Source organism: Nuphar pumila, chromosome 3, assembly GCF_984573655.1.
Source record: "Nuphar pumila chromosome 3, dmNupPumi1.hap1.1, whole genome shotgun sequence".
Taxonomy (NCBI): domain Eukaryota; kingdom Viridiplantae; phylum Streptophyta; class Magnoliopsida; order Nymphaeales; family Nymphaeaceae; genus Nuphar; species Nuphar pumila.
In genome coordinates this window covers 83,315,988-83,341,375 of record NC_143251.1, presented here as the reverse complement: position 1 = coordinate 83,341,375, position 25,388 = coordinate 83,315,988, and positions in this window count along the sequence as shown.

The window sequence follows — 25,388 nt, the reverse complement described above, 5'->3', positions numbered from 1 at the left end:
GCTAGTGTTCGAGCTTTAATTTTAGTTTGTCTCAGTGTTACTGATCTTTGTTACAGCTCATGTTCATAATTCACTTCACTCCAATGACCATTTCTCACCATTTCTCTAAAAATGTCAACTTTTCTTGATAATTCAGTCTAGGAGTTTAGTTGAGTCAGTGTCTTGTCAGTCCAGTTGAGTTCTGAAACTCGAAAACCCAGCTCAATCTAGTTCATTTTAGTTCAAACCCTAATTTTCAGTGTCACTCTGAGCCCGGTAGAGACAAAAATCATTTCTTGTACCATTTTGCCCATTTTTATCAATTTTGTCATTTTTTGAACTAGTACAACTGTCAATCAGCGTCAAATGTCCAAAATTCTTCATTCAGGGTCTATATTTCGCATGGCATTTCATATCATTTCTCATCATTTTCCATCATTTCATATCATTTCATTACATTTCATTTCATTTTCGAGATCCAGAACTCTAGTTTTATAAATTCCAATTCAGGTTGAGCTTTAAAAGTTTTCAGAAATCAATTTCAAACCCTGGGTTTCCAAAATTGACATTTTTACCCCCAGGATTCTAAATTTGAAAATATTTTCTCAAGAAAAACAATATGGATTCCTTTCAAACTCAAATTTTCAAATTCTAAACTGGATTTGCTTCGTAACGGGGTACAAAATTTCAAATTTGGAGCTCATTTTAAAAATTGCCAAAAATAGCTCATTTTGTTCAGAAATTTTCTAAAAAGACCATTCTACCCCTCTGATCTTCAAAATGAATTTCAAATATGGAAAATGGGCCCACTTTGAGATGGCTTTTCCATTCACTTCTTCTTTTTAATAAATAAATAATATATATATATATAATATATAATCTTTTCTTTTATTTTCACCATTCCTTTTATTTTTTTTTTATTATTATTTTATTTAAGTGGGATCCACAAAGAGGTCGATCCCCCTTTCCCCCTTCTTTCTTCTTCTTCTTTCTTCCCTTTTCTTCCCTCTTTCTCATTCACGTACAGCCCTTTTTTCCCCTATTCTTTCTTGCTTCTCTTCTTCTTCTTTCCTTTTCTTTCTTTCTTCTTTCTTTCCTTCTTTCTTCTTTCTTTCCTTTCTCCTTTCCCTCCTCCCTTCTTATTCCTTTTCCTTCTTTCTAATTCCCCTAACAAGAGGCTTTCTTGCGGTGGATTCTCTCCAGCTCTCTACTTCCAATCTCCCTCTCATTACATGCACACTTCTCCTCTCTCATTAAACCCACTTCCCATTAAAACTTAGGGAAGATTTCTATTTTTTCCTAAGTCCTCAACCCAACATCACACGGATACCCATTTTTGCATCTCACGCACATCTCTCTCTCTCTCTCTCTCTTTCTCCACCCTAGTGGTTGACCTACCTTCTTCAGCCAGCAGCTCAATCTAGTTCATTTCAGTTCAAACCCTAATTTTCAGTGTCACTCTGAGCCCGGTAGAGACAAAAATCATTTCTTGTACCATTTTGCCCATTTTTATCAATTTTGTCACTTTTTGAACTAGTACAACTGTCAATCAGCGTCAAATGTCCAAAATTCTTCATTCAGGGTCTATATTTCGCATGGCATTTCATATCATTTCTCATCATTTTCCATCATTTCATATCATTTCATTACATTTCATTTCATTTCATTTTCGAGATCCAGAACTCTAGTTTTATAAATTCCAATTCAGGTTGAGCTTTAAAAGTTTTCAGAAATCAATTTCAAACCCTGGGTTTCCAAAATTGACATTTTTACCCCCAGGATTCTAAATTTGAAAATATTTTCTCAAAAAAAACAATATGGATTCCTTTCAAACTCAAATTTTCAAATTCTAAACTGGATTTGCTTCGTAACGAGGTACAAAATTTCAAATTTGGAGCTCATTTTAAAAATTGCCAAAAATAGCTCATTTTGTTCAAAAATTTTCTAAAAAGACCATTCTACCCCTCTGATCTTCAAAATGAATTTCAAATATGGAAAATGGGCCCACTCTGAGATGGCTTTTCCATTCACTTCTTTTTAATAAATAAATAATATATATATATAATATAATCTTTTCTTTTATTTTCACCATTCCTTTTATTTTTTTATTATTATTATTTTATTTAAGTGGGATCCACAAGGAGGTCGACCCCCCTTTCCCCCTTCTTTCTTCTTCTTCTTTCTTCCCTTTCCTTCCCTCTTTCTCATTCACGTACAGCCCTTTTTTCCCCTATTCTTTCTTGCTTCTCTTCTTCTTCTTTCCTTTTCTTTCTTTCTTCTTTCTTTCCTTCTTTCTTCTTTCTTTCCTTTCTCCTTTCCCTCCTCCCTTCTTATTCCTTTTCCTTCTTTCTAATTCCCCTAACAAGAGGCTCTCTTGCGGTGGATTCTCTCCAGCTCTCTACTTCCAATCTCCCTCTCATTACATGCACACTTCTCCTCTCTCATTAAACCCACTTCCCATTAAAACTTAGGGAAGATTTCTATTTTTTCCTAAGTCCTCAACCCAACATCACACGGATACCCATTTTTGCATCTCACGCACATCTCTCTCTCTCTCTCTTTCTCCACCCTAGTGGTTGACCTACCTTCTTCAGCCAGCAGCTGCAAGCTCCATCTTCTTCCTTCCAACTCCAGCCATTGCCCAGCCTCCATCAACAGTTGTAGTCCCTTCCAAACGTCTACCTACAACTTCTCCATAAGGTACAGCCCAACCATCTTCAAGGTGACGCCTAGCAGACCAAAGGGGACGCCCATCATTTGCTACCGCAGCCTCCATAGGGACAACATCAACACCTCCCCAGCTCCATCGAGGTAGCAACGTCGGTGTACCTTCCAGCCATATCTCCAAGACCACCTACAATCGGTCCAGCCACCATAGCTACCATCTTCAGCCGATCCAAGGGAAAACCCCAGGTGAGTCAATAGTTTTATCATCTCACCGATTTCTCTTGCTTTTTTTTATTTTTCTTTGTCATCTATTTCGTCGAATATCATGAAAGTTTGCTTTAGAAGGATGATTTTTAACTGTAAAAGCCAGTTCAACACTGGATCCATTATGATATTTTGTCTTCTTTTCTTTCTTTAATGAATCTTTTATAATTAAGGCTAAGCAAGAGAGGGGATCCATTCAAAAGATTGGATTGGATCCCTCTCACATTGTAGCCAATATCAAAATAAACCATACCCCATGTCATTTCTTGTTTTATTTTCATTGTCATGTAGTTTTTATATTGCATTTAGAATAGTTTTGATTTCATGGGCATTTAATATTGCTTTTATTGATGTTTAACTTAGGTTCATTTATGCATCGAGTTTAGTTATGATTTTATGTGAAATTTTTTGTTAAAAAAATCCTAAAAAATTATGATAGTCGTACTTATTTGTCTGTGTTTCCCTGCCAAAAACCTAGATTTGTTTGAGTATTTGAAGCCCATTAAACAAATCAGATTCCAAACTGGGTTTTAAACCCTTTAAAATTTCCAAACCTCCCTTTAGCAGACAAGAACATCCAAGATCTCCCAGATGGACGATCCGATTCATCCCTAAAAAAATACAGTGGATCTCTGTTAGAACTTATTGTTTTCCAGTATTTTCTTAGATTTTTCTAAAAAAAATTGCTTTCTGCCAAAAAATAGATTTTCCATATTTCTGTGAAAATCTTGATTTTTGCCTGTCAGGGTCTAGACCGACCCTAATCTGCTGTGATGCTTCAATCTGTAGGTTGGATGTCAAAACTTTCAACAGAGGAATTATTCCTCATTATTTCCTATACCATTCCTCAAAATTTGAGAATTTCAAGAGAATCTTAGATATTTTTCAGGAATTAAACTCCTTATTTGTCAAATTCCAGTGTCTAAGAATTACAAAGATTTTGATCTTTGATAATCCTCTGCTCCTTTCCAAACCATAGCTTGAATCCCAATACTCTCAAAATAAGAATTGTTCCTTTATTTGTCAGGGAAATTCTCCCAAAATTTCAATCATTTTCTCTACTGTTTGCTATTTTTTCATAATTTTTCTCAAAACCTGTTAGTCTCCCCTAAGTCCTAGAGTCGCCGGATTCCGATCCGACTTGTTGGAGCTGTCAAGCTCCAAACATAGGTCAAAACCAAAATTTGTAAAAGGCAAAAATCTTTGCCTAACTCTCCTATGTCACTTCATAAAATTTGAGGGATTTCTATGGTAGTTTAGTACCCGAAATTCAATTTAGATTTAGAGTTTTAGGCAAAATCTTGATTTTTAGGATTTTTAGTTAATTTTCCATATTTAAAAATATCAAAAATATAGATTTTCGAGTTTCATTCTATTTTTAGAGTTAGTCTAGGTGTCCATGCCAAATTTTTCTCAATTTCAAGTTCATTTGCCTTGTGTGTTAGTTAATCTTTAAATTCAGAGGCGAAAATCAAGTCAAATTCAGTAATTTATGATATTTTTGCCATTTTAGGGTTATTATCATGTGAATAAGCATATAGTATCATATTAGGGTTAATTTTAACAACATTTTCATTTCAATTTCTCATTTTTGCAAAATTTATTTCCGAAAACCCTGGTTTCAAGGCCATAGTCTTGTTATCAAGGGCATTTTGATCATTTTGACCTCAATTTCGAAATTACAATCTTTAATTTTCTAAATTTTTATGCATATCATCGTATTGCATCATATTGTGTTTAATTTTATTTCATTTGATTTTTAAATTTCTAAATTTTACAAAAATTCTTTTAGAAAACCCTGATTTCAAGGTCATCAGGGGTATCTTGGCCATTTTTATTCAAATTTCTAATTTTCAAGTTTATTTTCGAATTTTATTACTTATTTCTCATGTTTATATCAAAAGGGGTATGAATTAGGGTTTATATTTGGATAATATCCTACAATTTCCAGTATTTTCGGATAAATCTAGATAAACCTACATTTCTGTGCTAACTTGTTTTCTAGTTTTGTAGGAACATTCAAGCAGAAGATTTTTATTTATTTACTTTATTAAATTCAATGTAATATCAAAATTGTAATATTTGGAATAAGATTTACATTTTTTTGCTTAGAATAGGACTGCATTGCATATAGTTTAATTTAAATAAATTTCAATATCTGATGTATCATTCATGCACATTTTTCCAAATCCACTATGGTTGACACGAATGGCACGTGCACAAGTTCTTAGGGAGTTCACAAACTTGGTGGAATTCGTATTTTTGGCCATAGTCAGAATATGAATGAAACTCAGATTTGTGATCTTTGTATTAGCCACATTCAGCCTACACTCTTAGGCTAACTTAAAAAATGCACTGTATTTCTCAAAAATTCAAAAGGATTTTCCCGATTTCTCAAAGAGATATCTTTCAAATTCATATTCATTCATTCAATTTGCATCATTTTCTAAATGATTTCCCAATTCCATTTCAGAGAAATCAATTTTCTCAAGATTTTCTAAGTCTTTCTCAGGATTTGATTTTCTCAAAAACTCTAAGTTTTAAAATGGTATTTCAAAGTATTTCCCAAGTTCAAATCATGATTTCCCAAGATTTACACATTCTCAAATTCATTTTCAAATCCCAAAATCAATTTTCTTAAAGCCTTTGAATTACTTCAGAAACTGGTTTTCCCAGAATTCCCAAATCCATTTTAAAAATCGATTTCCTTAGAAAAGCAATCCAAATCTCAAAAATTGATTTTCTCAAAGTTCTCGTTTTTCTGATAATCCATTTTTCATTCAAGATTCATTTTTCAATGCAAATTTCTGATTTCCAATGAAATTCAAAGATTTTCCCAGGAATTTCCTTTTCAAACACTTTTCCAGTCATTTTCCTCAATTTTCCAAAGCAAACATCATATTTCTCAAACTTGCATCTTTTCAAAATTCCATAAAACATGCCTAATTCTCTATGCATTCTAGGAAAATAAAACATGATTTAGATATTTGAGTCAAGTTAAAGCACACAATTGATCCTTGGTTCGATTACCCCTGGTAAAGGCACCAGGAACGGTTGAACCTCATACCGACAGGCGGATCCCATTCCACGAAATTTTTCCGCAAATTTTCAAAAATGAAGGAGAGTAATTTTCAAAACTTTGGTCGAGTTTGACTCGCAGAATCGTTTCTCTCTCTCGCAGAGGAAGGGAAAAAGTTTTGCGATGATAACAAAGGGTCAAGCCTGAACCTCGTTCTTCCAAGAGGTATTATTTTTCTCCCTTACAGAATAAGGGTCAAACCTGAACCTCATTCTTCCATGAGGTATCTTTTCACCTTCAGATTAAGGGTCAAGCCTGAACCTCGTTCTTCCACGAGATATTTTTTGTCCCATCCAGGTTAAGGGCTAAGCCTGAGCCTCATTCCGATGAGGTGAATTTTCTTTTTCAGTCTCCATGTCATATCTATCATTACCATCAGAGCAAATTCTTTCATACCTAGTCAGATGTTCTAACTGGGGCATTTTTATAGTCCAAATTTGGTGTGTTTTTCTTTGCCACTAAGCTCGGCTTTCAATCGGCTTAGTAGCAAAGAGGGGCATCTGTAAACACCCCAAATTTTTCACCTTCACTCACAAACCCTTTCATCTTGCCACTGGGACCCACTCTCTACAACCTTCGGGGAACCAGCTGGTCGACATCTGAGCCAGGGCTATTCATAGCTCAAATTTTACAATAAATTTCAATACTTCATCCTACAATCAAGATTCAATTCTCGTTATGGCTCAATCTCAATTATCAGTTCTCATCCTCAGATAAAAATTTTCAATCCTTTGTGTCTGTCAGGGGCTCGGGATTCCAAGTCCCTTATCCAAGGTTTACATTTCATGTGTCATTGCATATCACTGCATACATTTGGCATATCATCTCATATTATTTCATGGCATTGCATGTCATTGCATCTCATTTTCGGGATCCAGCACTCCTGTTTTTCAAAATATTTAATCCAGATTCGATTTTAAAACTTTTCTTTCAAAATTGATTCCAAATAGCTGAGTTTTAAAATCGACATTTTGCCATTTGTTAACCCCCAGGATCTTATATTCTTTTATTTCAAAATATTTTCTTTACAAAATGATCTAGATTTATTTTAAAATTATTTTTTTTACTGATCTTAGTTCTCAAATGAGACCCATCTAGGTGGTGTCGCTTCTGAATTCCTTCATTCCTCAAATTTCTCAAATTTTTAGAGTCCTAGTTGGATCAGAACTCTATCTTTTTACTTTTTAAACTTTTTTCAAAATTTCATTTTGGTTTTAAATCAAATGTAGTCTTATCCCTTATTCAATTCTATCATTTTGGCCAAAATCTCAGAGTCTCAGTCAGATTAGGACTCTTTTCCAGAGTTTCAGTCAGATCCGGACTCTACTTTTCACTTCTATTTTTATCTCTTTTCGAGAAAACCTTTCAAAACCCTTTATTTTGGCCAAAATTTTAGAGTTTTAGTTAAACTAGGACTCTATCCCAAAGTTTCAGTCGGATTAGAACTCTATCCCGATTTCATCATTTATTCATGTTTTTCACTTGTTTTCAAAAACTTTCTTATCTGACTTCCAAAAGAGCCAAAATCTTAGAGTTTCAGTCAAACTAGGACTCTATCACAGAGTTTCATTCGGACTAGGACTCTGTCCTCCATCTCCATTTTACTTGTTTTCAACAAAATTTATCAAAATCCTTCATTTTGGGTCAAAATTCTAGAGTTTCAGTTGGACTGGGACTCTACTTCAGAGTTTCAGTCGGATCAGGACTCTATCTTTCGTTGTAGTTTTTACTTGTTTTTTAACAAAATCTTTCAAAATCTTTTAGAAGAAGTCAAAATTTTAGAGTTTTAGTCGGATCAGGACTCTGTCTCAGAGTCCCAGTTGGATCAGGACTCTAACCATGACTTCAATTTTGAGAAAATCTTTCAAAAACTTCTTCATTTATCTTTTCAGAAACCAAATTTTAAAGTTCTAGGATTTTATCCCAGAGTCCTAGCTGATTTAGGACTCTATGCTAGAGTCCCAGTTGAATTAGAACTCTGACTCTGGTCTCGTATTTTGTTCATTTTTGCCAATTTTTGAAAAGATCTTTCAAAACCTCTTTGTTTTCTTTTAAAAACCCCAAAAATGAAGAGTTTCAAATTTTTAGGACTCTATCCCAGAGTTCTAATCAGGTCAAGACTCTATTTTAAAACCTCTGATTCTCATCGAGTGATCAACTCTGCTTCAAAACTCTTTTCAGTCTTTATTTCCACTTTTTCAAAACCCTGATGTGGGGCCCACACAGTTGACACCACCTCTGGAAGAGTCCCAATCCATTTAGGACTCTATTTGGTTTAGAACCTCGATTTTATTTTCAAACTTTCCTTCAAAAACTTCCCTTTTTAAAATCCTTCATTTCAAAAACCTGATTTCCAAATCAGTTTTCAACCTTCTTCAAGCGGGACCCACCCTGCAGGGATGCAAAACCTTAATTTTCAATCTCACATCATTTCATTTCATTCATATCTCAAAAATAAATAAAAAAATACTTAGCTTAGAGGATCTTTTGAAGTTTTTGAGAAAAAAATCATTTTTTAACCCTTTATTTTCAAAATTTTCAAAATCGTTTTCTGAAAAATCAAGTGGGGCCCACACTGGGTGGCGTCACACTTGAAAGTTTTGGTTAGTCTAGGATTAGTCAGTGTCCTAGCTAGGTTAGAAGAGTCAAAAGTGATTTTAAAACTTATCTTTGCTTTTTAACAGTTTTTAAAGCTTTTAAATTCGAGTTTTAAAAACCAAACGTGGGCCTCCCTAGGTGGCACCACATTTGAAATTTCTTTTTACTAATTAAGTTAATTAAGTCAATTAGGGTTAGATAGAGTCCCACTTAGGCTAGAATTCTCCAAAAAAATTGCCCCCCACTAATAGTTTTAGATAAAATTTTGAAAAGTCAACAAAGGCCATTAATTAGCCCTAATTAATGCTTTCTAAAAAATCTATAAAAAGGGGCAAATAGGGGGGTCGACCCCTATGATCTCTCTCTTTCTTTTATTGCTACTTATCTCTCCTCTCAGTCATCTCTCCTTCTTCCATTGAAGCTGCAACAATCCAAGGTAAACTTTCTTCTAGTTTTTATTATATTTCATTAATTTTTTAATGTTTATTTGATGTTCAAGCCATTGTCGCCCCTTGTGTATTGGATTCAAGCTTGGAATTCATTCAAAAACCGTGGAATCAATTCAAGAAGATTGTCTAAGACTGTGCATGGACATTTTCCATGATTTCAAACCATTAAAATCGTTTATATTAATATTTTTTATGTTTAAGCCAATAAAAAGATGAGATTCACCCGTTTAATGGGTCGAATCCCTCTTTCGAAGGCTAAATCAAGTTTTAACCATGATTTCCCTGGGGTTTTTATTTTATTGTATTGTATTAATGTTTATTTTATTCACTTAAGTATCAAATCCAAATTTGTGACATTATTTGTATATTTTTCGTATTTTTTTCCACGTTTAGATTAGTGTTTTCAAGCTTTATTGCTAATACGTGATTTTCAATTTGAAGCATGCGGGAACAACATTATTTCATGTGCATTTTTCTGTCGAAAAAATCTGTTTTTTTAAGGGTTTGTCAGTGACTTCTCACAAAAAAATCGAATTATTTTGGGTTCTAGAACCCTATCAAAAAAATAGAAAACCAAACCTTATTTTTTAAACTGTGAAATCACTATTGGGATTTGGGAACAACTTGCAGAGGCAATATCTCTCTTGTCAGAGATTCCGATTGACTATCTGTAAGTTGCAGTGGTTTTGTATTGATGTCTAATATTTACTGTATTTTTTTTATATTTTTATGCATCTGTCTGCTATTTTTCTTTTGTCAAAAGGTAGAATCAGTTTTTCAGAGCTTGTTATACCTTGTTTAAACCATAGATCGACTTGTGTCGATCGTATCTACTTAACCGAAAATTCGATTGATGATCTGTAAAAGAAAAAAATTTACTCTGTGTATCTAATATTCACTGCTAAAATTTTATAATTTTTTAATATGATTTGTTATATTTCTTTATACTCGAAACCGGATACATGTATTTCAACTCGTTATATATTCGTTATAATCAATCGTATATTGCCGAAACCATATCTCCCTAGCCGAAGATGATTTTTCCAATCTGTAAAATATGGAATCTCTGTTTTTATATTTAGTATCTCTATGTAAATTTCTATGAATTTTCATGGTTATTTGATACCTGATTTGGGTCTCACACTGTGACAGGTACATGCCCGCAGGCAAAATCGCATATTTTTAGGGTTTTATGCAATTTTTATGTTAAAATAATATCAAAAGTATATTTTTTCAATTTCAGTTTAATTTTAAGGTTATCAGAGCCATCCATGTTGATTTTTACAAATTTTTGAGTTCATTTGATATATTGTTTGATTAAATCATGAAAACAGGGTGCCCATAGAGTCCTGATTCGAGTAAAACACTGTTAAAAATTGCTCTTTTTGTGATATTTTGAATTTTTATACATGTTTTTCATATTTTTAGTGTTTGATCATGTTTAGAATCATGTTAGGGTATTTCATATCCGGTTTGGCTATTATTTGAATCTATTTGAGCTCTAAATCCAAATTTTTACAAAAATCTTTTCTGAAAACCTTGATTTCAAGGCCATAGTCTTGTTTTCAAGGGTATTTTTATCATTTTTCTCCAAAATATGAATTTCAAAGTTATTTATTTTTATTATTTCTTTAATTTTATATCATGTTTTATTATGTTTATCTCAGGAAAATGTGTAAAAAGGCTTATATCCGAATAAATCCAGTAATTTCCAGATATTACTGGATAAATCTAGAAAAGCCAACATATTTTCACTAACAAGTTTTCTAGTTTTATAAGGATATTCAAGACTGTATTTCTTTTTATTTTCCTCTATTTAAATTCAATTAGTGATGTAAATTAAATATAAATTTGGAATAAGAATTTACTTTTTTGCTTAGAATAGGACTGCATTCATATAGTTCAATTTTTAAATAAATGTTAATTGGGTGATGGATGATGAATCATGCATATTTCAATTCCACCATGGTCTACATGAATGACACATGCACTATCTTTTAGGGAGTTGCTAAACTCGATTGAGTTCGTATTTATGACTATTGTCAGAATATGAACAAAATCCATATTTATCATCTTCTTTTAAGCCACAATCAGCCTACACTCTTAGGCTATTTTCAAAAGCCATTGCATACTTCAAAGTTTTCTAAATATTTTCTTCTTAGAATTAAATGGATTAGATTCAATCCATATATGTGGCCATAGTCAGGGATATGAGGAAAATCTATTCTAAATTCTATTGAAATTCTATAAGGCACATAAACTTCATTTTTCAAACAATTTTCTCAAAAGTTCTTCAAAAAACATTTTCTTCAAAATTGCATTCATTCATTTAAGTTAGATTGCATCATGAAAGGATTTTCATAGGGCCACACGCCCATCCCTTTTGATATGTTTTCCAAATTTATCTCAGAAAAATCAATTTTCTTAAAGTTATTTGAATTTTCTCAGAAATCGATTTTCACAACACATCAAGATTTCTTTTCTTCAGAAATGTTCTCTCAACATGATTCATGAATTTTCAAAGTATCATTTTCCAAATATTTCCAATTATTCTAAGCAAACATCATGTTTTCCAATTTGCATTTTCTGAAATTCATAGCACATGCCTGATTCTTTGTGCATTTAGAAATATAACATCAATTTAAACAAGTTGAACAAAGCAAAGCACTAGATTAATTCTGTGTTCAATTACCCCTAGTTATGGTGTCAGGAACGATTAAACCTCGTACCGACAGGCAAGTCCCATTCCTCATAATTATCCTGCATTTTAAAACGGAGGCGAGTTATTTTCAAAAACTTTTTCAAATGTCAGTTTGACTTGCAAAAGTAAAATTTTGCAATGATAACACCCTTGTTAATATTACATTATATTTTTATAAGTATATATATATTTCTTCCATGCCGGGTTTGAAGACCTCACCAATTATCCCACATACCATTGAGTTTTAAACCTACAAGTTGTCACCACAAGGAGACGTGCATTGTCAATTACCTTCTTTTATAGGATTTGCTAAATGCCAATTGCTATTAGGGCCCATTGCACCAAGGCAACGGTGACTACTACCTTGCCCACACTCCAGCCCAAGTCGTCGGGGTTCTATCACTATGATTTTTTTTTGGTCCTGCAGTAACCCATCGCCAGGTGCGACGTGTCATGGCTGAAGTCATTACAATCCACCCATCGATTAGGCTCAGCAGGGCGCAAGGTGCCCTGCCACGCACCGAGGCCATTAACCCTCCACTGGATGCACCAACGTGCAGGAGTATGATGAATTCTAGACCACCGGCTCTACTAGCTAGAACGTGACAGCAGCATCTATAGGCAGAATGCAGCGTTTCCCGCCCTACCCACTGTCGTTGGTCCAGGTCTATCAACCCCAGACTGGATCAGACCGACCACCAAGGTCCGGTTTGAGCACAATATTACAACAAGAAAGAGAAATCTTAATTATGGTCAATCCGGAACCTCATTCCATTCCCGGTTCAACCATTTGTTATATATATATATATATATATATATATATATATATATATATATATATATATATATATATATATATATTAAACTAGAAGTGTGTACTCATATGCGTGAAAGGTCATATATCCCTTTGTTTACAGGATACATAAATTCGGTGATGCAGAAACAAGAGTTATACCGTACACCAAAATATGTAGATAAACATTGGTTTAATTAGGTACCTTGACCTGTAGTATTATGTATCCACTTTGCTACAGATCTATATAAATAACCCATTCCGATTTTAAATTATATTACCTCGATAAACTTTGTGATCTTTACATCATCAAACTGAATTTCACATAGAAAAAAAAGTGAAGTTACAGTTATATTTGTTTTCTATATTCTTGAATAATAAATCTCACGGTGGTAGGTGCATATTGACACGTGAATGTGTGCTGGTTTGGTCCGACCTGTGACCTTACATAGTTAGCGATCAACCTTCATGCATGTCTATAGCCAGGATTTTTTTTTTTAGGGATATGCTGACTGGATTATACAAATCCATGATCAGAGTTTTACATGTATTTCTATTGTATAACTACATATAGATGCAGAAAGTCTAATGAAAGTTTTTTTTTATGAATGTCGTTTCAGAAGTATGCAAAAATTGCCACGAATGTCACAAGATAATTCACTATATTATTTTTTTTCTATTACTACACAAATAAAAGATCAGCTATCACAACAAAAATGCATCTGTGTTAACTGTTGATATGCATACGAAATATGATAGCAATGTTTTGAGGACCTCATAGACATTCACAAAAATATTTTTTTTCTAGGAAAACTAAGAACACCATTTCATGCAATATGATAGAAACAAGAAGAGTCCTATATGTGACAGGGCATTGATAGATCTTTGAGAAATCGAACACATACAAGGGTTCCATGGCACTACGCACAGGTATAAAGAGACGGTACCCCTACATGAAGATGGTGCGCAACATACTCGTTTTCCATAGCACCATGTACATGCAAAAAGATACTATGCCCTTACCTTGTTAAAGATATGAAACCCGGACTGGAGAGTGTTTCCCCCTTACTCCGCACCACCTCTGCTAGTTCTTCCCAGAGTCGATCGAGAAACAGAGAGAAGAACAATGGTGGAAGTAGCTGGAATAGAGAAAACGTGAAAGAGGGAGGGAGGTGAGTCCAAAATGGTGTTTTTTTGTAAACCCCTCTCATTCTTCTATTTTTTTTTTCTTTTTCCTTGAAACCGACCTTCTTAATTGAGGTTTTGTAACCCCCCATCACTAAATTCGAAATTTGGGAGGCTCTTCATTTCCTTTGTTTTGAAACCTCCCCCTTCCCATTTCGAAAATTATGGGAAGGGAGCCTTCCCGTGCTGGATGGTTGGGTTTCCAATCAAGACCCTTCGTTCCACCTTCCTTTTCTAAAAAAAATGAGTTTCCTATTAAAGTTTTCTTAAATGAGGAGTTATGAACCATTTCGAATTTCAAAAATTGTAATAAAAGGCTTCTTAGCAAAAATATCATGGTGCATAGGGGAATTTGAACCGTAGTTCTCTTCTCTCAAGGGCAATGAACCCCACCAGTGCGCTATTGCATGTTTTGTTGCATATTTATGCAACGTTAATATATTTACCCTTTTTTAACATTTTGGCTGAAATCCCAAAAATAACATTTTTGATGAAAAGACACGTCCTCTTTCTAAAATCCATGTATATGGCTAATGAGATTTGAACTCAGGTTGCCTCATAACTAGGCAAGACCTCTTACCATAACACTACTTCACCTCTTATTGCATTATTGGTCTTTGTTAATTCTTTTATATACGAATTCATTTTTTTTATTTACGAGTTGGATCAAAAATATATTTAGATCTTCTGAACTTTCTAACTACATTCTTGGATCTCAATTGAGATTCAACCATATTTGGATCCATTAAGATCCAATTGTATTCTAATTGGGTTTCGGATCCATCCAGGATCTGAATCCATACGTCAGATCTGAATCCAAATATTGGATTCATTTGATTCTGTTTAGATACAAGATCCATTTGGGTCAAATCCATATCATGTTACCATATTTATTTTGAAGAATTTTAACATTTAGTTATTTTGATAATTATCAAAATTTTACAGGTTTTACAATAGAACTATTTTATTTTTTTACACTAATGAGATATGGTTGAATAAGTTTTCGCTCAATGATTTCTCATACAATGAAGAGCAATTGAAAATCATTAAAGTGGGGGCATCTCAGTTGTATGACAAGTTGCGTAACAAAAAACTTATTGACTGAGAATCTTTATAGTGGCTAACAACAAGCTCAAACTATCGATATTGTTGAAGGTTTAATAATCATAGGTTTTTGAAATATCATGTCATCATAAGTAATTATAAAGCAAAATTCATGAATAGTTAAAGTAAAAGAGTCACAGTCGTATGTATGAGAAAGATCCCGAGACTATGGTTGATTGCTTCTATAAGATCCATTGTACAAAGGTGTGTAGAACAACATTCTTTCAAGTGAATAAGTATGAAAGCGAGTATATATGTGATGGATCATTGGGCAACCTTCTAGTAAAAAAAGTGTATTCTAAGTGGATTTTCAGTGTTATTTGCAAATGTCTGCATGATAACCTGAAGATGACTCTAAGAGAAATCATGAATGACATCAATCGCGAGGAAGGTGTAAAGGTTAGTTACAAACAAGCATGACATAAATCGGAACAGATGAGAGAGGAACTATATGGTTAATTCATAGAGTCCTTCGGGATGCTTCTCACTTATTCATATCATTTGATGAAGGCTAGCCTCAAAGTACTACAGTATATTCAGACCTATAAGAAAGATCAATTTGAGTAACTGTTATTATTATTTCGTCAGTGCATCAATGGGTTTTTGAAAGGATGTTCTCTAGTTCTTATAGTAGATGACACATTCATAAATGAAAAATACATGAGCATATTATTGTTGACTTATAGTATTAATCCTTATGGTAATATATTTTTGGTAACATTTACAGATGTAGATAAGGAGTTGAAGAATTCATGGGCATAGTTTTTGAAACATCTAAAATAAGAACTTATATGTTTTGACGAGTTTAGAGAGAAATAAAAAGGAGTATTGACAATTATCTCAGATAGGCATATAGGGTTAAAATATGTTGTTCCTCACACATGACCTAGATGTCATGTTGGATATTACATGAAGCACTTGACATAAAACTTTGTTAAGAAATTTGGTTCACTACTTAGTGCACTTTGGTGGAGCGCAACTCGAGCAACCACGAGACAACAATACAATTATTTTCTTTTAAAATTTTATGAGCAAGATTATGTCGTATATCATTATATTGCTATCAATGTAAATCTAAAACTTTGGGCTAACAATCACTTTATAGCAAGAAGATATGGGTGCTTAACGTCTAATATAGCATAAAGATTAAATTTATGGATTCTCATATGTGACAAGCCTCAAGTGCCTCTTATTGAGAGGTTTCATCTCATGCTAATAAAAGTTTTTGAGAAAAAAATGAATATCATAAAGAAAATATCAGGCATTATTGTGTTTGAGGTAAAAAAAATGTAGAGGCACTTAAGAGAAAGACACAACAACTACGTGTGTAGGTAGTGCATTACCACCAACGTTGATATGAAACTCGTGACTGATATCATAGTTACAATGTTGATCTTAAGAAGCAGTTATGCACATGTAAAGAGTGGCAGGTTACTGTGATTACATGCATTTTATATGAGGGCAATATTCCAGAAGATTACTGTGATGAGTTCTTCAGAGTTGAATCATATCGAGCTGCATATAAAATATTTTAATTCCTTTCGATGGTGAATAATGTCTTAGACAATGTTCCATCGACTCTTTTTTCGTATCTATCCACCAAAAGTGACTCGTAAACCAAGATGGCCTAAGGTAAAGAGATGAAAAAAAGAATACAAGAATGTGCTATACAAATGCATTGTATCTGGTGAGGTTCGCCAAAATAGGTGAAAGAACGAATAACAATATGTTTGAGTACTTGTAAAATATGTATTTCTTAAGAGTTGTTTAATGAATTGCTTCTGTGTATTTGTTTAGAGTCTTTTAAAGAATTGCTTTAATGTCTTATATTTCGTATGTATATCTTAGGTAGTTCACGATGTAAATATAAAGGATCATGTGTCATCAAGAGAAATAAAACCAAACCCCACCCTACCCCCAAGCAATGATCCAATTGTGGTAAGATATATAATGCAACAAGTTATTTGTGTATACAATTAGTGGTTCTGACATATACATATTTATTTTTATTTTTAATTAATAAATAAAATAAGTTGGTGAGAAGCAAGAAGATGGGCAACAAAAAAAAGAATCGAGCAAGCATCATTTGTACATGAGAACTATGTTGAAAAGTGATGTAAGTGTTAGTTTTACACATTTGATTATTTGTTTGTTACTTTTATATGTAGACTCATGAATCTAACATGAATGTATCACATATTTGAATTTATGTAGCATCTACATATGTTCATAAAAAGACTTCAACAGTATCACAAACAAGACATGGCAGATGGAACAAAACTACCAAAGACCATTTACTTTACCCCTCTCAGTGAATACATAAAGTGATAATTCTCCTGTTTTGCTACCGACTAATAGAAATTAATTGTTTTTCATTAATTATTCATAATAAATGATCGAAACAAGAGTGATGCAAGATGTGACTTGTTTCGTCTTGGAGAGCTGCAAATTGTTATATCCTTTTTAAGAATGTGACAAGGTATCTATTGGACAATGTTGCATACTTATATTTATGTTTATAACATATTAAAATTTTTACGTTCTTATATGTTCAACTCTATTTATATTGTAAATCTTAATTCTTCTGAAGTGGGGCAACTATCAAAGGGTTCTTTGAGAAATTAATATGAATGCAAGAAAGTTTAAGCTATCAACTCCATTGGCACCACTACTCATGCAATAAAAATATCAAACATCTAGTATAATACCATTACTTATTCAATAATATCTTATTTTGAAGATTAGTTTTTTTTATGTAGAGGCATCTTAGTTTGTAGCTAAGTAAGCATAATATTGGGTTGCAAGTTAATTTTTTACAAAGTGGTTTGATTATGATGCTTACACAGATTGGATAGCCTATCCTATGGAGGGTATTCCTCAACAAGAAAGCATGTAATTACTTTGCATATATTTGTTAACTCAATTCATAAATGTTCATGTTCTTAACTTGATATATGATTGTTATAAGTTTAATTAACACAAAAAATAATTTTACACAAGAAGGCTGAAGAGAAGGCAAAGAATTAATAAGGACTTCAATAAAAAAACAAAAGGTCCAAAGGCCAAGCAAAAAAAAGAAGGATACATCAGATGATTTGGTGCCAAATGACCTTGCTCAAGAAGTTGAATTGTGGATAATTCTAGGTCATCATTGTTGATTACTATTGTAAATTTGAGATAATTATAAAATAGAATGATCCATTAATAAATATTTTAGATTTGACATATTGAATATAATTTTGTGTGAATTTTGGATGTTTTGTCAATTTTGGATATTTAACTTCAATTTAAGTTGAATGTTTTCTATATGTTCAATATTTTATAAATTTTGGATGTTTAACTTCAGTTCATGTTGGATGTTCCTTAAATATTTGATCTTCTATAAATTTTGTATGTTTTATAAACTTTGGTTATTTAATTTCAGTTCATGTTAAATGTTATGTAAAATTTGGATGTTTTGCATATTTTGAATGTTTTGTAAATTTCTATAGTAACTTAATTTTAGTTTATGAGGAAACCTACAAATACATATTATAGTTTGTATGCGTATCACGTAAGAACTTAAGTACAATAACAATATCCACAAATAATAGAGCACATTCGCATATAAAAGATGCAAACTTCCTTAAGTTCATAAATAATGAAGTGAGTACATTCACATACACATCATGCAGATCTCCATATCCTCGTTGTTATCAAGTCCGCAAATAATGTAATACATTTGCATAAATATTATGCGAATTTACTCAATTTCGCAAATAATAAAGTACATTTGCATAAACATCATGCAGACCTCCCTATCCTCGTTGTCATCAAGTTTACAAATAATGAAGTACATTTGCATAAACGTTATGTGAATGTTCTCAAGTTTACAAATAATAAAGTACATTTACATACACATCATACAAATCTCCTTATCCTCGATGTCTTCAAATTCACAAATAATAGAGTATTCACATAAATGTAATGTGAATATAGTCAAGTTCATAAATAATAATGTATATTCGCATAAACATCATGCATACCTCCATATCCTTGTTGTCATCAAGTTCACAAATAATTGAGTATATTCATATAAAAGTTATGAGAATGTCCTCAAGTTTGCAAATAATAGAGTATATTCACATAAACATCATGTAGACCTCCCTATTTTCGTTGTCATCAAGTTCATAAATAATGGAGTACATAAATATAAATGTCATACAAATGTACTCAAGTTCACAAATAATAAAGTATATTCGTATAAACATCATGCAAATCTTCATATCCTCATAACACAATATGCAAATGTCATCAAGTTCGCAAATGAAGTACATTCACATAAACATCATGTAAATGTCCTCAAGTTCCTAAATAAAAGAGTAAATACATTCGCATAAACATCATGCAAACCTCCATATCCTCATTGTCATCAAGTTCGCAAATAATGAAGTACATTTGGATAAACATCACGTGAATGTCCTCAAGTTCGTAAAAACATGTGAATGTCACCATATATTTGCAGCCTACTTGAGGATCAATTACTTAAAGGAGATTCACATGGTAACTTGCGAATGTCGTCTATATATGCAAAAGTAGTATGGTATTTGCAAAGGTACGCAAATTTTAATTACAGGAGGTTCATAAATTTGGTTATGAAAACTTTGTGAGGTCCGCAAGATCATCATGTGGATGTACTTTTTAGTGAGAGTTTATGAGATCAGGACAACATACTTATATATCGCACGAACTTAGGAGGTTCACTCATGCTAAGAGTAAAAAGGTCCTAAAAAAGTTGGGCATTTGCAAATTTGGGCATGGGGTGGATTTTGGAAAGTGTGGGGCATTTCGAGAAACATGCATTTTATCATACAATACGATCATTTTCCGTACTTTATATATATATATATATAATGTTTGTCAATAAAAATATGCACTTTAAACACCTTTAATTTTAATGGGCAAGGTTTGGGGGTCATTTTTTTTACTACAATTCAAGTTGGGAACTTAGATTTTGGTGGATTTGGGTAAACGCTGACCTGACACAAACCCAACCTATTGAGAGCCCTGATTAGTAGGAGGAATAAGCAGATTCAATACCGCTTGGATCATGGATAGGTCCTATTCTTGTACCTTTTCTCAGGGGAGTCCATGGTTATCCATAGCTACTACCTTAACATAAGCCTGAATTAAATCATGTATCTTAAGCAACAAACAAAAACTAGACTCAAACTAGATCGAATGTGGTATAGTTGAATCAGGATCTCTATTACATATATGTAACACTTGTCACGGGCCTATTTCCTTCAATGGGCCAGCACGGGGCGACGGTCCCTCCTCACTGCCGCAAGCCTACTTGTCAGCTCGCTTGCCGATCGCGGAAGCTTGTAATCAGAGAGCAAGAGACAATAGAGGGAGGGAAATTGCAATCACAAGAAGCAATCACAATGAGGGTGAACAAAAGAAATCTCAACACATTTACTTTATTCACAATTTTGCCCGCAGGCTATTACAGTTCAAGTATACGGGCTGCCCCTTCAGGGTATTGATTCATCTGAACTGGGCAGCTTACATCAGACTCAACAAAAGCAAAACAGACTCTAAGCACAACTGTACAATGTAAGTCGGAAGGGAACATGCTCCCCCCTTCAAATCATGCATCGTCCTCAGTGCCATCTGTTTCGTGGTAAGCTCTGACTTCAATCGGGTAGCGGATGTTCATTCAGAATGCAAGCTCCCACATTGGTTCCGTTGTTTCCTCCCACTATACCAAGTATTTCTTCGCCTCCCCCAAGTAGTTGACCTTGTGGCGAAAGATCTGACTGAGGTGCTTTTTGGCTCGTTGTGCTGTCGAAGCCCTCTGCATGATGGGAGCGCATTGTGGCACACTGTGTTCCGGGTCTCCATCATCTGAATAGAATTGCTTGAGGTTGCACACGTTAAACACTGGGTGCACCTTGAAGTCTGGGGGCAGCTCCATCTTGTATGCCAGCTTGCCCACCTTCTTTGTGATGGTAAAGGGTCCTTCATACTTTCTAAGCAGTCCATGATGCCGCCCACGAAAGATGCCTGTACAAACAGGATATAGCTTCACCAACACTTGGTCCCCAACTTGGAAACCCGCGGGCCGACGATGCTTGTTCGCCCACTTCTTCATTCTCTTTGTCACCTTATGTAAGAATGCCTTCGCCAACTCATTTTGCTCATGCCAATCGCGGACAAACTGATAGGCGAAGGATGGCATTCCCTTTTCTTGTGCGACAAGAGTGTGCAGGGTCACTAGCTGCTGCTCCATAGCTATCTCAAATGGGTTGTGGCCTGAAGACTCGCTCTTCTGCAGATTGTAACAAAATTGTGTCACATCAAGGAGCTTCACCCAATTTTTCTGATTGGCACTAACAAAGTGCCTAAGGTACTGCTCAAGTATCCTGTTGATGTGCTTTGTCAACGAATGTAAGTTTGTTGAAAACAGCAAATCAGAGCCAAGTAACCAAAATACTTCACGCCAGAACTTGCCCGTGAAGCGAGCATCGCGATCACTCACAATGCTCTTTGGTATGCCTCAGTGCTTCACCACATGCTTTACGAACAACTCTGCAGTCTTTTCTGTAGGGCACTCCTTGGAAGCTGGGATGAAGGTGACATACTTTGAAAAATGATCCACCACAACCAAAATAGAACTGAGACCCTCTACCTTTGGCAGACTAACAATAAAGTCCATGAAGATGCTATCCCAAGGATGTTCTAGAATTGGTAGAGGCTCAAGGAGACCGACAACCTTCTAGTTTGTCCCCTTATCTTGCTGACAGATGAGGCATGTCCGCACATACCCCTCAACATTGTTTCTTATCTGCGGCCAATAGTAGCCACGCTCAAGGAGTGCTAAGGTCCACTCCTGACCAAGATGGTCGGCCCATAGTGTATCATGGCACTCCTTAAGTACTTCTCGGCGAAGGCTTCCCCACTGCGGCACGAAGATGCATCCCCCTTTTGTCATAAGGAGGCCATCCTATAGCCAAAATTGCTGAGTCTTCTCTGCCTACGCTAGATAAACAAGGTTTTTTGCAGTCAGATCCTGCTGTGTACCTTCGCGGATGCGGCTCAGCAATGCACTTCAGAAGGTTTCGCGCATGCAACTGCCAGTTCATCCATACGGCTCAGGACATCCACCATAGCATTGGTCTTTCCAACCTTGTACTCCAAGGCAAAGTCAAACTCAGTCAAAAACATCTGCTATCGAGCTTGTTTAGGCATCAACTTCTTCTATATCTGAAAATAGCTTGTGGCCACATTGTCCGTCTTGACGACGAACTCAGCACCCAAGAGGTAGTGCTGGCAGGTCCTGAGGCAGTATACAATGGCGGTCATCTCACGTTCATGCATTGTGTAACGGCTCTCTGCATCTTTCAGCTTGCGACTCTCATATGCAATCGGATGACCATCTTACATAATAACTCTGCCAATGGCAAAGTCTGAGGCATCTGTGTGGACTTCAAAGGGTCTCGAATGATCAGGCAGTCGCAACACTGGCTCCCTCACTAAGGCTTTCTTCAAGCCATCAAAGGCATCTTGGCACGCTCCTGTCGAGAGTCATGCCCGATTTTTCTTTAACAAATCGGTGAGGGGCGCAACAATAAGGAAATAGCCTTTGATGAAACGCCGATAGTAGTTTGCCAAACCAAGGAATGACCACAATTTTGATACTTTGCTTGGTGGAACCCATTCCTGGATGGCCTTTATCTTTTGCCCATCCATACGCAGCGCACCACGCCCCACAACGTGGCCAAGGAAGCTGATCTCCTCCTGCCCAAAGGGATACTTCTCTCGTTTAACACAAAGGTCATTCTCCTTCAGCACCTGAAACATGGTTCTTAAGTGCCCGACATGTTCCTCCATGTTGCTACTATAGATCACGATATCATCCAGGTAGACTACCACAAACTCGTCTAAGTAAGGGTAGAAGATCTGGTTCATTAAAGTCGTGAACGCGGCTGAAGCATTTGTCAACCCGAATGGCATTACTAAGAATTCGTAAGCACCATAGCGAGTGACACAAGTTGTCTTCGGCTCATCACCTTCAGCAATCCTCACCTGCCAGTAACCCGATCACATATCTAACTTGGAAAAGATACGAGCACTGCCTAGCTGATCAAACAAGTCCACTATCAATGGCAATGGGTACTTGTTTTTCCTCGTGACTTTGTTTAAAGCACGGTAATCCACACATAACTGTTTGGAGCCGTCATGTTTCATCTGAAAAAGAACTGGTGCACCAAATGGGGCTTTCGATGGACGAATAATGCTTGCATCCAACATCTCATCTAGCTGCCTACGCAGCTTCTTCAGCTCAGCTGGCCCCATACGGTATGAAACCATTGCAGGAGGCTTCACTCCCGGGGTCAACTAAATCTTGTGGTCGACCTCACGTCTTGGCGAAAGACGCTTTGGTAATTCTGGAGGCATCATCTCCGAAACTCTTCTAATAGTGGGGCTAGGGTCGGCGGCACTGCTGCTTCTGCCTTCCCTTCTTCTGCGCGCACTGCAACTAAGAATGTCTGCTCCCTATGCTTGACACTCTTCTTCAGTTGCATTGCCGATAGCACTGAAGACTTGCCTTTCTGCGCAAGGCACTGCACTGTGTGGGACAGGTCTGACCCCATAATCATCAACGTGTTAAACTTTGGCAACATCATAACATTCTGGCTTCGCAGAAACTCTATACCCAAAATCACATTGAAATCGTCCAGGGGCACCACAGAGAAGTTGGCTTTGCCGACCCAACTCCTCACTTGAATAGCCACGTCTCTTGCTTCACCAAGGATGGGCTTGGCCTCAGAGTTTACCGTTTTGATGGTCCTCAGCTTTGGCCCAAGCTTCAAGCTCAACCGCTCTGCCTCTTTTCGTGAGACAAAGTTGTGTGTGGCCCCTGAGTCTATCATTACTGAAGTAGACTTTCCATTTATAATGACTTCTTAGCCATACAACTTCTAGCTGCGTTAATCGATTGCATGACCCCCATCCTTGGTTGCATCGTCTCAGTGTCACTATATTCAGTATCACTGCATTCTTTATGTGCAACGTTGGCTTGCCCATCGTCCTTCACAAGGCAATTTGGGCACTGCCTGGCGATGCGCCTATTGCCACAGAACCAACATGTCACAACCGCACCCTTGTTGCTATTTTTATGCTTTATGTAGTTCTGTTTCTTTTCGGATTGATGGCGTGTTGACGCCTCACCTTTATCATCGCGCCGCTCATCCTTCTTGCCTCCGTGGTCAAGCTTCTTCCCAACTTTGGTGGATGAAATGAAAGGTTTGCACTAAGTGTCAATTAAGCGCTCGGACGCCACATATGCATCTTCCAAAATACGAGGGTTGCTCCTTTCCACTTTACACGGTGTCCATGACTGAAGTCCCATAATGAACCAGTTGAGCATGTCATCTTCTGGCATGTTAAGTATCTCCATCATAAGCTTCTGGAATGTTCTGACATAGTCTTGCAACGAACCAGAGTGTTTGAGCTCATGAACCATCTGGTATGCCTGCCTCTGCGCGTTTCTTGGCATGAAATAGTTGCACAACTCTATTTTGAAGTCGTCAATGGTGTCTATCACGCATTGACCCCTCTCCATGTCGCTGCACTTTCGTCTCCACCAAGCGATGACATCTCCATCAAGTAAGGCTGTTGCGGCCTTAATCCTCATATCCTTAATGATCACATTCTGGATATTCAAGTAGTATTCTAGTTGAAACAAAAAGTTCTCAATGGCCTTGCTATCACAAGAACCATTGAATTTCGTGGGTCTTGGCATATCAATCCTTGATAGCCGCTCACCATTTCTGCCATTTAGGGTCACTGTCCGCTGCAACGTACGTTTCTTGAACTGAAGCTCTCATACTTCAGTCTGTAAGTCGGCCACTATAGTCGTCAACGAAGTGACCTGCCCCATTAGTAAGTTTACCTGCTCTTGCAGGCTCGCCACCACATCATTCAATCCACCAAATGATTCACATGCGCGTGAAATCGCTTCCTCATGTGAAGTCACATCTTCCACCAGCTTGTTAACAGTTGCAGCCAACTCTTCTTGGCCCAGAGGTGAACCCATCTCCTTAGCTTCGGCAATTGCCTTGCCTTTGGTGTTGCGCAAGTTTTGATAAGATGTCACAATGTCTTGCTCACAAATCGCAGCCTGTCGGCGTGTCTGTCGACACCGACTTCGGAGTCCCTTCCCCAGCATGAGAACATACTCTAGTACCACTTGTCACAGGCATGTTTCCTTCAATGGGCCAGCGTGGCACGACGGTCCCTCCTCACCGCCGCAAGCCTACTTGTCAACTCGCTTGCCGATCGCGGAAGCTTGTAATCAGAGTGCAAGAGACACTACAACAAAGCAGTAGATTAGTGACGACCACATTCCGTCGCTAATCCGTCGCTACACATGTTAGCGATGGATTAGCGACAACGAGGCGATGGTATGCTTATGTCGCGAATATTTCGACGCTAACTGGCGACAGAATTATTTTATCGCCAGGTCCGTCGCTAATTGCGACGGACTAACAAGCGCTATATTCTGTCGCCAATTCGCTGATA